Source organism: Physcomitrium patens, chromosome 25, assembly GCF_059467195.1.
Source record: "Physcomitrium patens ecotype Gransden chromosome 25, ASM5946719v1, whole genome shotgun sequence".
Taxonomy (NCBI): domain Eukaryota; kingdom Viridiplantae; phylum Streptophyta; class Bryopsida; order Funariales; family Funariaceae; genus Physcomitrium; species Physcomitrium patens.
In genome coordinates, this window is record NC_143434.1 from 16,568,008 (window position 1) to 16,574,141 (window position 6,134).

The following is a 6,134-nucleotide window of genomic DNA, read 5'->3' on the forward strand; positions in this document are numbered from 1 at the left end:
AGTCTATTTTTCTGACTATAACGGTGCTACTACCTTTTACTGAGTACAGTGCCTCTTCTGTGGTAACGATATTATTGACTTTTGGGAGTCCTATGAATTCCCTCTTTGTTACATCTTTCAGCCTGATCTCTATCTCGTATTCGTACCCTTTAGGAGACTTAGCACTCAGGTCCTTCTTGGACTTTATAAACTCTGTTAAGAAATCCATGATGTATGTCCTTGCAGAGTAGAATTAAACGTTCTAGCAAGCACCCTTGTTAGCTAATTCATTTATAAAAGAGTCATGGAAGAGTTCATCCCATCATACCCCATTGTATCAGATAATAACTTCGTTGACAATCTATGGAAGAAAAAAGAATTCTATGAAACAAGAAGGATAAGCAAATCAAGACTATATCCTCACCAAGAATTTGTAAGAAGATTTATGTCTCCTCAGACACCATATAATAATTTATTGCTGTTCCATAATGTTGGATCAGGAAAGACATTTACATCTATAGCAGTTGTTGAATCTCATAAGTCATACAAAGGAAGAGCACTTGTGCTTGTAAGAGGTAGAACATCTGCTGACAACTTTAAAGACCAGATTCGTAAGTGGCCAGGTGGAGAAGTAAAAGATTATGAAATAAAAAAGTACATCTCTTTTGCAAACAAGCTAAAGAGATTAGATGATAATCAAGTAATATCAAGCTTTAGTAATAGGATAATGATAATGGACGAGATTCATAATTTAAAACATTCTATGTCAGACCTTGATGCGGAGACTGTGTATGGTCAAATGTGGAGATTATCTCACCTTGCTAGGAATTGTAAGATACTTCTTTTAAGTGCAACTCCTATGATAGACAAAGCTGAAGAGATCTTATCTATTCTCAATCTAATACTTGGTGCTGATCACCAATTTGATACATCGCTCTTTCCTACTAAAGATGACTTTAGGAAAAGCATAATGGGTAGAATATCATATCTCAATAGTAACCAACATATGGCAAAAGTAATAGAGGAAGGAGTAACTCTAGAAGGTTGTTCAGTCAAAGTCGTTCCATCTTACATGAAAGGATATCAGCTTGAAGCATATAAGAAGATAGATATTAACAACCTCGATGATAGTGTGTATAGGAACTCCATATACTGTTCCTTAATGACCTTTTGGGATGGAACGTATGGTGCTCAAGCATTTACAAAGATTGTAAGAATCAAGCAAGACAATAAAATAAAGTATACACTTGATGAAGAGGTCGCAAAGAGATTAAGAAGAGACAATCTACACTTGTACTCTTGTAAGTACTCAAAGATGCTAGACATAATAGAAAGCAACAAAGATATGCTAGCATTTGTATTTTGTGAGGAAGTTAAAGGAACTGGGTTAATTATGATGAGCTGTATATTCGAACTCTTTGGATACCAATTATACGATGGTGAAAACATAGACGAGATCGATAAGAGTCTGCGATACACGTTGTACACAGGAGATACGATTGCTTGCTCTAACCCAGAAAAGAGACTAGATGGATTTAGGTCCCCAAAGAACAAGTATGGAGAGTATGTTAAGATATTGCTTGGTAGTAGAATTAGTAGAGAGAGTGTAAGCTTAACTAATGTAAGACAAGTGCATATTGTTACTCCTCATTAGAACAAGTCAACAATAGTACAAGCAATTGGAAGAGCAGTAAGAAGTCAATCACATGACCTTTTGAAAGTCGAAGAAAGATCAATACATGTTTACAGACATGTGGCTCTTGCACGTAAGAGCAACAAGTGTGTACCATCTGTAAGCATAGATATGTACAAATATCTAATCTCAGAAGAGAAGTCAAAGCGTATAGAAGATGTAGAGAATGTTATAAGAAGTTGTTGCGTTGATTATTACTTAAATGTTGATATTACAACAATAAGAAACGGATTTGGTGATGATATATCAACATATCTTTTATGGTACTGCAATGATATAGAAGCTTCTATACGAAAGATTGTTACTAAATCAACGGATACTCTTTCGATAGGTGCTATAAGCACATTGTTAAATACCAAGAAAAGTGTACTAAAGGCTTTAATTGGAAAAGGTATTAATCTTGACAATGGAACAAGAATTAAAGAAATAAAGGATATGATACACCTGGATTCTGTTACTACTTCAAATAGAGATACACACTTATCAAGCTTCAAACAACGTATTAATACAAGTACTAATTACTTTACAAAAGTAATATATGAAGACAAGAGAGATCTTATATACGTGGTATCATCAATGACAATGTCGCAGAAGGTGCATTTACTTGAATCAGCAATACTAAGTGGTAACAAGAACATTAGTTTATTCTTTGAGAACTCCTTCGATTGTATCAATGACAAGTATTATCATATACTATCGTATAGAACAGCAGAAGATAATTACTCATATTCTTTGTCTTCAGAATCCTTTAAAGCATGTATGAAGACAAGGGTGTTAGATGGTGCTTGGAAGACAGTAAGTGCTGAAGACGAGCTCGACATAATACAAAAGATAATATCGAAGTCAAAGCGTTCTAGAGAAATAATGGAAACAAGGCACAAGATATATGCTATATTTTCTAATGGAGATAATAGGTTTAGAATACGTAACTCTTTATCTGAGAATAAAGAAAAGTCGCTTAGAGATCTAAGAAGCATCAACAGAGGTAGATGTATAGATTCACACAGCGGGCCTATGATGATGGATGTATTACTGTACTTGCTTACACATGAGACTAAGCAAGAGAGTATTATGGATACTATAGGACCTACATTCTATAACTTTTCAGATCAGGAAAGCGTTATGGATATCAAGAAGATGCATACTATAAAAGCATTTACAGATTCGAAGTATGATAGTCTGCTGTTACTTCCGTACAATGTGAAGCAAAAGTTATATAGATGGATAACTACAAGGACCAAAAAGGAACTCGCAGACATTATGATTAGGATCTTAATAGAGAATGATATGTATATAGTCAACTGATAAATAATACAACCATATAGTATACATTAATAACATCAACCAATCATGGCCTCTAAAAGGAGAGTTATATATGATTTAAACCCTTTGAATATAATGTTCACACCTGTAACAGATGCATTCCAATCTTCTGGATCAAAAGGAAAGTCTACAATTCCATCTGCTGGAAAAAGAGTTGGTATATCATACAAAGCAGAGAATGGAGTAGAGTATCCTTTGATACTAGCACCGAAAGGGTGTATGTTCTATTCCTTTGGAATACAAGATGATTCTTTTTCAGGATCTAGTAACAAAGGAAGTAAGAGCATGTGCATCAGCATAGTTGTAGAAGACAATAAAGACACCAATGAGAATGCGTAAATAATTGTATATTTATATATATATAAATATATAATTACATGTATAAATAAAAAATATTAGTTTTTATTTTTATATATTTTACTATTATTTTGTAAGATATTATAGTTTATTTTTTTTTAATTATTTATAAATATTATAATATAATATCTAATCAACTATCATTAAAATATTTTTTATTTTTATTTAATTTTTTAGTATAGAATAAATTCAATCAAAATAATAATAAAAAAATTTAAATAAAAATTTAAATAATTAAAATAAATCACCTAAATTAAGTATTAATAAGGATAATTTATAAAATTCAAGATAAATTTTATTATAATATATATAAAGTCTTTATTATAATAGTTCTAAAACTAAATTGTGTAATATAAATAAAGTGGCATCAGAATCATGGAGCAAATGAAAGTAGAATATTCATGCCTTAAACCACGTACTAACTTACAAACCTTTTTAGACTCCAATACCTATTTTTTTCTTTATATTGCTTTAAATTTGATTATTTTGTATTTGTTACAAATCCAACTTGCAAAACTTAAGTACCATCATATATTATAGCAATATCTTAGTTGAGTATTTAGAATTTTTCTTCCAAAGTTGGATGATTCAAACTACTAAAAGAATGGACTACTCTTCACTTGAACTATTATAAAACAATTTTCCTAATTCCAAATGCAATAATTTTAAACTTATAAAAAAAAAATAGCTTAAAAAAAATTCTAATTAAAAATTTAAAACAATGTGTGACAAAATGAAGAAAATTCAGGATCTTACAATAATAAACTTATTAACTAATAATTTAATATAATTTATAAAAAATTAGAAAGATTTAGATAATATTTATTTAAAATTATACTCAAAATCAAAATAAAGAGAATTTTTTATATTAATCATTCTACATTAAATTATAACTAATTGAACCCATGTTGTTGTCACAAAAAAATCCATGCCATTGTTTTGGATAGATTTGTATTTTGCGCAACAAAGCTTGAAATGGGGAGGATGTTTGTAGAATGCACAATGATGAAGTGGGATTATTTTGCCTTTTCTAGTTTCTAGAATTTGACTATCTTTTATCTTCTCAATATCTATGTAGATTCTTGACTTCTTAATCCTAGAAAATAAATTCACAATTAAATGATAATAGTAATGGTTTTAAAATAATAATAATGCATGTTCTTTCTTTAAGAGTTCCATGTTGTTATTAATTATAAACTACTAAGGCTGGATCAAGTTAGCTTCTATATATAATCAAATTCTCACTTTTTACTAAAAAAAATAGAATAAAGAAACTACTCCACAATAACAATTAAGCTATGTGTGGACAAATAACAAAGGTCCTTCACTTAAGAACCAAACAAAATCCAATGAATAGGCAATACAATCATCTTCAAGATCAATAACTATACTAACCATTTGCATGTAGCCATCATAAGATACATTAGTAGCAAAAATTTGAGCAATACTAATAAGAACAAATTCTATAGTATTCAACTAGTACAAAGGGTCTAACTTTAGAATACAACATAAAATCTTCTATAGTATTGAGCATGAAAATCAACTAGAACAATCTTTAAGAAGATACTTAGAATGATCTCAATCAATTACATTACATCATATATAAATGTAACAATGCTTATTCTTAGGAAGAATAAAAAAGAAGGATATTTTTAAGAAATATCATAAATAATGATTGTTAGCTCTTTAAAAACCTTCTTAGTTAAATTGCCAATGTTCTATATACCTTGAATATCACTTTAAAATTGTTATATATGTGTGTTTTTGTTTTTGTTTTGTTTTTTTCTTTGATATTATGACATTCTTTCAATAAGATGGTTTATAATAAAAATAAAATAATATAACAATTATATCACTATACAAATTCCTTGCAAACCAAAAAACATAGAAACATTTAGCATAGAAGTTGATACAAATAAAGACACATGATTTGTTCTTCTATAGCAAAAACATTTAAACATTTTTTTCTTTAAAATATAAAATATTTACTTTTTGTAACTAAGAAGGTTTTTAAAGATCTAACAATCATTATTTATGATATTTCATAAAATTATTATATTTTTTTATAAATACCAAAAAATACATAAATAAATATGTTACTTAATAATTTAATTTAAACTTAAAAATAAAATAAAAAGTTATAGAATTTAAATAGAAAATATTTCATTTTAAAATAAAAAATAGATTGTCTCAAAAAAAATGTTTGTATAAACATAGAGAGAAATATATATATATATATATATATATATATATCATCAACCATAAAAATAAAAAATGAAAAATGAAATTTTAATGATTAAATATTAAAAGTAAAAATCTAAGCATTTTTATTTTAAAGGGATCATGTGTTTTCATAGTACTAACTTGAAAGTAGCTAGAAAGGACTGTAATCTTTCAACATTTTTTGATGAAAACAACTAGTCTTTATAAAATCCATAGATTTTTAAAGATTTTGAATCAAAAAATTCAAACTAAGTGAAACAAATAATGTGGTGTTTGATCCTTTTGGACAATGAAATAGTACTATGCACTGGAGCCTTGTGTTACATGTGTGCAGATGTTGTTTTCTGCAATAACTTCATGAACAATGTGGAAATTTTCTGAATCCTCAAAATCTGTAGAAAGCACAGAGTGTTTTCATTAAGCTTACAATGCAATAAAGACATGAGGAAGAGGAAGAATATTACAGTGATTACAGAAGGACATACATGATGGGAGTTGAAATGCAATGCAGTGTAGCAGATGTATGCAACAAACGAAGGGGCATATACAAAGCCTGACC